The sequence below is a fragment of the Onychomys torridus genome, chromosome 5, assembly GCF_903995425.1.
Source record: "Onychomys torridus chromosome 5, mOncTor1.1, whole genome shotgun sequence".
Classification (NCBI taxonomy): domain Eukaryota; kingdom Metazoa; phylum Chordata; class Mammalia; order Rodentia; family Cricetidae; genus Onychomys; species Onychomys torridus.
This window is the reverse complement of record NC_050447.1, coordinates 111,279,511-111,287,313: the sequence shown is the minus strand read 5'-3', so window position 1 is coordinate 111,287,313 and position 7,803 is coordinate 111,279,511.

Genomic DNA, 7,803 nt, shown 5'->3' with positions numbered 1-7,803 from the left:
TTCATGTGATAACTCTGCCAGATGTTTAGTTAACTTTGCCCCCCAGTGTCCTACAGCAATGCTTCATTATATCCTAACTCTGTCAAAGTCTGTGTTCCCTGACTGTAGGCAGTACTATTGTTGAGGGAATGGATTCAGTTCCCCCAGGTTATAAGCCATTCCCTTGAGGGTGAGTTCCAAAGGGAGTTTAAAAAAAAAAAAAAAAAAAAGAACAAAAACCCACCTGCCTGCATTTTTAACAAGAACAGTAACTTAAAACAACAAAGCCAGAGCCTCTCATATAAACATGACTCTTTCATCTCTGAACCTAGAAACCTAAGGACTTTGAAGAACTTCTCAGGAAAGAGACTTCATTCCACTGAAGTAAAAGACATGGCTTCAGAAATGCTCGGAGGAGGGAACAACACGCCAATGTTTCACTACTTAGTTCTGGAGGGAAACAGCACAGGCAGTTGGTTTTAACCTGGGAAGAGGATAAGATAAGTCCAGAATACCAGAATATTTTGAAATGCAAACCAATATTTGAGATTTGGCTGTGACTACTCCCACATCCTCCCGAAGATGCCAAGCTTGAACTGATGGGAAAGAACTCTAACCCATCAGATCTCTTTAAGGACTTGGAATGGATAGGAGATATGTTTTTCTCCACTCTAGTGGCCTGGTTGCTTTTGTTAAACCCTAAATAAGAGGTAGACCAGCTCTCTCTTTTTCCCCCAGAGTACTCCTGAGGAGGGAGAAGTGAGAAATATGGAGACAGAAGTACAGAGGAGAGAGACAGTTAGAAAACATAGGTGAGTTCAGGAGGGCCTGGATCTTAATCCACCAGGCCCTTCTGTCTCTACTAAAGGGCTTTTAAAGGAATGCCAAAGGGTGGAGCAAAAGACCTTCCCCTAGCACAGCCAAGTGCAGACTATCCAAGACACCTGGTAACCATGCACGTGGTCAAGCCATTCTCTAATGCAGCCCTACTGAGTAAAGCAAGCTCAGATCTAACTAGGAAACCTTTGTGGGCTACCACAGGTCCCTCTTCTTTATTTTTTAAAGAGTCCCCAGACTCCTCAGATAAGCTGAGGTCTGTTTTAGGTTGTCCCCTTCAGCCGGACAACCCTTACCCATCTTGGAGGTACACTTTCCATCAAATGCCCTCTGGTTTAGGTAGGGAAGCTGGCAAGAGAAATTTGCCCATCCTTGGCTCTCAGCCTCTGGTAGGAGGGAGTACTGAGCTTAACTCAGCTGTGGCCCAGGTTCCTATTAAGCTTACAACCTCCACAGCTATCTCCATAGCTGCCATACCTCCTAGTACAGGAGTAGTAGATGATAGAGATGGCATATCTTTTTGGAATGGGTCATAAATGTCTGTAACAGCCTTAGCTGTGCCAAGCCCTTCTTAGATCAATAAACTATTGATGCAAACCATATCAGATAAATTACACCAAATTTAAAGATTCCCTTAACTTTTACCAAACTCTGGTTTATAACGTCAACATAATTTTAGTATAAGCGTTACGTATTTATCACTACCATGACTATTTACTATACATATTTACAACTAGCATGGCCATTTACTATATATATTTACACTTCTTACAAACTTACATCACTATACATTTTTACAACTCTTTACAAGCTTACTTCTTACAAACATATTCAAGAGCAAACTCTAGCCGGGCAGTAGTGTAGCAGGAATCTATCTTAAAAGGTCTTATTAATAAAAACAAACCTGAGGCCAGTTATTGGGGTGAATGCTGGAAGATCAGAGAGATAGAACAAGCCACAGCTACCTCACCTCACTAGTTCCTCAGCTGGTCTTATTTCCTCAGACTGCAAGCTTCCAAAGTCCTCATCCGAATGGCTCTCAGCTGAACTGTGCTGCTCCAAAGCCTAAAAGCTTAGCCAGCCAAATGCTTCTACTTTCTGGTCTTCATGCCTTATATAATCTTTCTACTTTCTGCCATCACTCCCTGGGATTAAAGGCTGGATTTCTGGGATTAAAGGCGTGTGTCACCGTGCCTGGCTGTTTCTAATGTGGCTTTGAACTCAGAGATCCAGAGGTATTTCTGTCTCTGGAATGCTAGAATTAAAGGCGTGTGCTACCACTGCCTATCCTCTTGTTTAATTTTGTGGCTGTCCTGTTTTCTGACCCTAGATAAGTTTATTAGCCTGCACAATATTTTGGGAAATACAATACCACCACACGGTAGTGGTACATGCCTTTAATCCCAGCACTTGGAAGGTGGAGGCAGATGGATCTTTGTGAGTTCGAGGCCAGCACAGAGTGAGTTCCAGGAAAGGCACAAAGCTACACAGAAACCTGTCTCAAAAAAACAAAAGAAAAAGAACAAACTCTATACAACTATCTTATAAACTTATATTCATAAGGAAACTATTAGCACATATCTCTTAGAAGAACTATTTACCAAGTTTATATTTAAGAGAAAACTCTATAGAACTATACAGCCATCTAGAACTAACTTACACTAGCAAGCATCTAAACGAGATTTTTTTAACATTTAGAAGAGATTTATTAGCTCCTAGAAGAGATATTTTAGCTAAATTACTAACAAGACAGGAAGTACACAAATCATTTCTAAAGTTCAGAGTTTATAGTAAAGTTTAGAGTTTATAGTTAGCTTTGATATTCTGAAAGTTGTCTTGACAGTTGGAAACAAGAGCCTAATTCTTCAATGGCTCTCCCTCAACCCTGGGATTTAGTGAGTGTTGTTGCTAAACAGTACTTTACTTATTCCAGATCTTTTATAAAAACTCTATTAAGAGCTATCTCTGTTTACAGCAAACCCAAAAAGGAAGAAAAGAGATGAGGGAAAAAACCTCCTAAGGAATATTCTGTTTCTGAAGTGCTCAACTGGCAACTCCACAACACTTTCCCATGATTGTCTAAATTGGAGTAGGGTTCCAGACCTGCAGCCTTCAGCAGGTTCCCCTGTGTACCAAAAACATTGCTGAAACTTCATCTCAAACTCCTCAGCAGTCTGGAGGTCTCCGTATTCTCATACTACCCCCAGACTGCCAGATGGAACCTCAATATCAGGAAAATTGGTTTAGCTGCTTTTCTTCCCAGGTCCTCTAGCGGAGTGTCATTGGAGCTGACATTCCTCTGTTCCACACGCACATAAAACTCTTAATTTCCCCCCTTATTTATTTTTTTGTATTTGTCATAAGTTCTTTTTTTACAATGCTGATGTTTCTGATAGATTTTTATTAGTCCAATATTTCTGGCAAGATTATTTTTTCACCAAAACTGTTACTATTCAAAGGAGTCAAGAACATAGATGTTTCATGAAACACATTCTTCATTAGCCTTCTCTGATGAAGAAATTTTCATGATTTAGTATTTTCACCTCATTCATTAGATCTCAACCACTGGTGTTATTATTAGTAGTAGTAGCTGTGATACACTCTGATCATGAGTTATTTAGCTCAGATTATAGTTGTAGCTTTTTAATCTTTTGTATTTGGTACATTTTTCCTATTCTTCACAAACATCACAAACTAAGCTAGCATTCTATTTTAACATTTTCTTGTAGAGAACTTTTAAGTGAAGTGACTCTATTTTGTAATATAGCTAGAAATTTTGAGTTTAGAGTTTTCAGTTTCTGAGATGGCTCCAAACACTTCTGCCATTTTGTACTATATGTTTAGGGGAAGCTTCATTCTCAGCATTGACGATTATAAAATCAAAATATCATTCACTATGGACAATGTTGAAAATGTTCTGTATCCTCCCAGGTCAAACATTCAGCCAGTATTTAACTCTTTAATTTTAAACATTTATTTATTTTGTATGTTGCAGGAGGTATCTGAGAGACGATTGTGACAGAGTAGGTATGTGGAGAGTGCATTGTGACAGGGAGGAGGCATGTGAGGAGAAAATTGTCACCAGAGAGGAGGCATGTGGAGAGAGCACTGTGACAGGCAGCACAGGCAGATGTTCCTAAGCAAATGGGATCAAGCTGGAGCTGTGCACACAGTGGGCATGGGAGAGAGTATGCACAGATGATCCACAGCATGGCAGAGTAAGAGAGCGAGGCGCAGAGAAAATGTCTGATAGAGTTGAGAAGCAAGACCAACAGTGTCTGCCGAGGGACAGATACGAGGGTATGATACACACAGGAATCAGCAAAGTGAATTTCCAGAGTGGGAGAAGGAAGTGCAGGGATGTGATCAGGGAGACTGCCAAAGAGCTGCATGTGGCAAAAGCCTGTTCAAGGCTAAATGACTTTCCTGTACAAGACTGACCCTGTCATGGATGAGTAAGGGACTCACGAGATCCTATCTGGTGGAGGGGAAGTTATCATCTTCAGGTGTGTGGCCACTGGTGAGCCTACCATGCTCCAGTGAACAGGTCCACTTCCAAGTTAGCACTGGTTAAACTTACGACACAAAATCCAGGGGGCAATAGAACTAGATAATCTACCATGAGTACTGTCATGATGGAGAGAAATAATGCAGAAAACATATGTGGTATATGATACCTGTTCATTCATAATGCTAATATTACCATTTCTTTTAGTATTATGATTCCCAACCAGGCATGGTGGGACATGCATATAATCTCCACTTCAGGTCCAAGGTATAAAGATCACCATGAGTTCAAGGCCAACCTAGGCTACATAGTGGATTCTAGGCTAGTTAGGGGCTGCAGAGTGAGACCATGCCTCAGGTAAATGAAGAGAGCTAAGTTTTGCAGGGCATAGTGGTACACACTTGTAATTCCAGCACTCAGGATGCAGACTGGAGGATCTCTGAGTTCCACGACAGCCCGAGCTATATAGTGCCTGGTGCCGGAGGTGATCAGAAAAGGAATTCAGATCTCCAGAGACAGGAGTTATGGGTGGCTGTAAGCCAACATGTAGGTGCCGGGAATGGAACTCGGGTCCTCTGGAAAGAGCAATAAGTGCTCTTAATCACTGAGCCATCTCTCCAGCCACTAAATAAATATTTAGAAAGAAAAATATATATTATCAAATGGTTCCTTTTTTCAAAGGACTTGTTTGTATGTTATTTGCTAGCCAGCTTCCCATTAATGTGGCAAAACACCTGAGGAAATTAAACAAGGACAAAACCATCTCAGTTCATGAGTTCAGAGCTTTTCAATCCACGGTTGCTTGGCCCTGCTGCTTTAGTCAAGAGTGAAATAGAAAAAAAAGTGAAACAAGACTGGGCCCATTGTCACTGACCCAGCAAAATCACAGATGGCTTTTGAAGTTGCTGGCTAACAAAGTAGCTGAGAAAGTGAAATTCCTAGATAAGGGATGCAAAGTTATGTTGTGTTGAAGGAGGACAGCTGCCTTTTAAGCTCTTATGGCAGATTCACTGCAAGCTGTATCTCTCAACACTGCTGCTCCTTAACAATCAATGAAGCCCTAGACATGTCAGAAATGTTCTGAAAGCTTTTTCCTTGCTTCCCGGGAACAATTTTAAGACTTATATTTGTTTCATCCAGTGAGTGCATGCTTATGGTGGCACATGCCTGCAGCCAGTCCCTCCATCTACTCAAGAGGGTGGAGACAGGAATCATGACTTCAAGCCCCGCTTGAACATAGTGAAACCTTGCTAAGAACTGAGAGAAGGAAGGGTGAGAGGAGATAACAGAGTTCTTTCAACTGAATCCGCCCCGCTCACTGAATGCCCTTCAGGTACATAGCCACCTTGGAGACACTCGTGAGTAAAGGCAGGAGACACTTCAGTGTCTGATCCCCAAGTTCTTCTTCATACATGAGCATACCTCTTCCCAGGTCTCTCAATGTCTGTCCTTGAAAATGGGAGTTAAGCATATTTCCCCTACCAACCTTCTGTAGATGTACAAGCAAATCATGGAACGTGAGTACAAACTGTTTACAAACCTTTAAACATTAAACAACACATTAATGAAGGCAATTTTCCTCTCCCAACTCCTTGCTTCACAACATAGTTTAAATTCTTGTTATACCCTTGGTGTTTTAAACCTATACACTTAATTTTATTAAATCTCACTATGTTGCCTAGGCCAGTTTCAAACTTTGAGGCTCAAGCAATCCTTTTGCCTCAGCCTCTAAGTATTGCGTTAATAGTCCTGCCACCTTCTGCCTATAAAGCAATTCTTGGCTGCTTTTATCATTCTATTAGAGAAATTCTTACTGTGACTGGAAGCCATACCTTGCCTCATTCTTACCTAAAAAATAATTCAATACCGTTACCCAGAGTACAGCACCCTTGACTGTGGAGTCAGGGTTTCCCTGTATTCAAGCAATCCTTCTGCCGCAGCATCTTATGTGCTAGGATTAAAAGCATGTGCCATCAAAATGGTGTTTGAAGTCTCAGAAGTTGGCCATTAGGTACACAGTAAGCATTAACTATTCTTAGTGCATTTAACGAAGCTCAGGAAGAAAATACCATGAGAGGTTGGAAATGTTGGTGGGAGAGTCAGGCCTGAACAGGCACCTGAGCTGGAGGTAGACAGGACTATGAATCTGATGCTAGCCTGGACTCCACAGTCAGACTGTCTTTAAAACAGAAATGCTGGGATGGCGACCGGTGGTCAAACACTTGCCTAGTATATGTGTGAATAAGACCTTGGGTTTGATCGCAGCACACACAAAAGGGGGAGGGGGCAGCTAGAGCAATGACTTAACAGCAGCAGCTCATAAATCAATACTAAGTGCAAGATGCAGGGTTAGAAGATGCTTCTGACGGATTTAAAATAACTAACAAATGAACAGCTGCTGAGTGGCAGGCCCAGGAGCTACAGTCGTAGAAGCCTTGCTCTCGAGGTCATTACGCCGCAGTCCACAGATGATATAAAACCAGCCCAAGTTACCTGTATTCTCGATTCACCTAACTCCACATCAGCTGATTACACACTTACAAATCTGTAAGGAACTTTACCTACATCTTAGCTCTTTTCCTTTCTCCATCCTGTCCCATCTGTCCCCACTTCCTCCAACCACTCCCTTCCATTTGTTTGTTCTATAAAATATCTAAATAAGCTATCCAGTCTTACTCTTCAGTTTCTCCTAGGAGTAGAAATCATAATTTAAAGCAAAATTGTAAGTTGAGCATACAATGTTAAACTGCTAATAATTTGTATGGTTTTGACTTACAAAAGCAGCAATTCTCTGTAGTTAGCACTGTAACTCCTAGGCCCTTGGGTTTTGTGTGTTCTGTGTGCGAGAGTACCTTCACCTCTCTACATGCGTGCATGTGGAGGCCAGAGGCCCACCTCCAGGCAGCATCCACCTGGTTTTGTTTCTGTCTCAGTAAACATGGAGCTCACCATGTAAGCTAGGCTGGCAGGCCAGCCAACTCCAGGGACCCACCTATCTCTACTTTCCTGGAGCTGGGATTATAAACTAACCATGGGTTCTGGGGATGGAACTCAACCTGGCGAGGACTTGACTAAGCTATCTCCCCAGCCTTGGGCTTTGAGGTTCTGAGTTTCAGGGACAAGTGCTCTACCACAGCAGTAGGACACATGCTTAGCACACACAAGGCCCTAGGTTCAAAGCCTGTACCATAAAGTAGGGAGAGGGTGCTTTAAAACCTGAATTCCAAAAATGTGGTCCAATGGAACTTCATATTAGAACATGACCAGTTATTCCTAACTGGTAAAAACCAGTGCATGCAGTGGTACACAGCTGCAGTCCCAGCACTGTGTGGGCTCAGATGGAGGGACTGTTACTGGGTTTAAGATCGGCGTGGGACACACAGCGAAGCATACATTAGAAAAACAAAAAGCTGAATCTCTCTCTCATGCATGAAACTTAAGAGTAAATCTGGTCAAAATTCAATCAATCTTTGTTAACT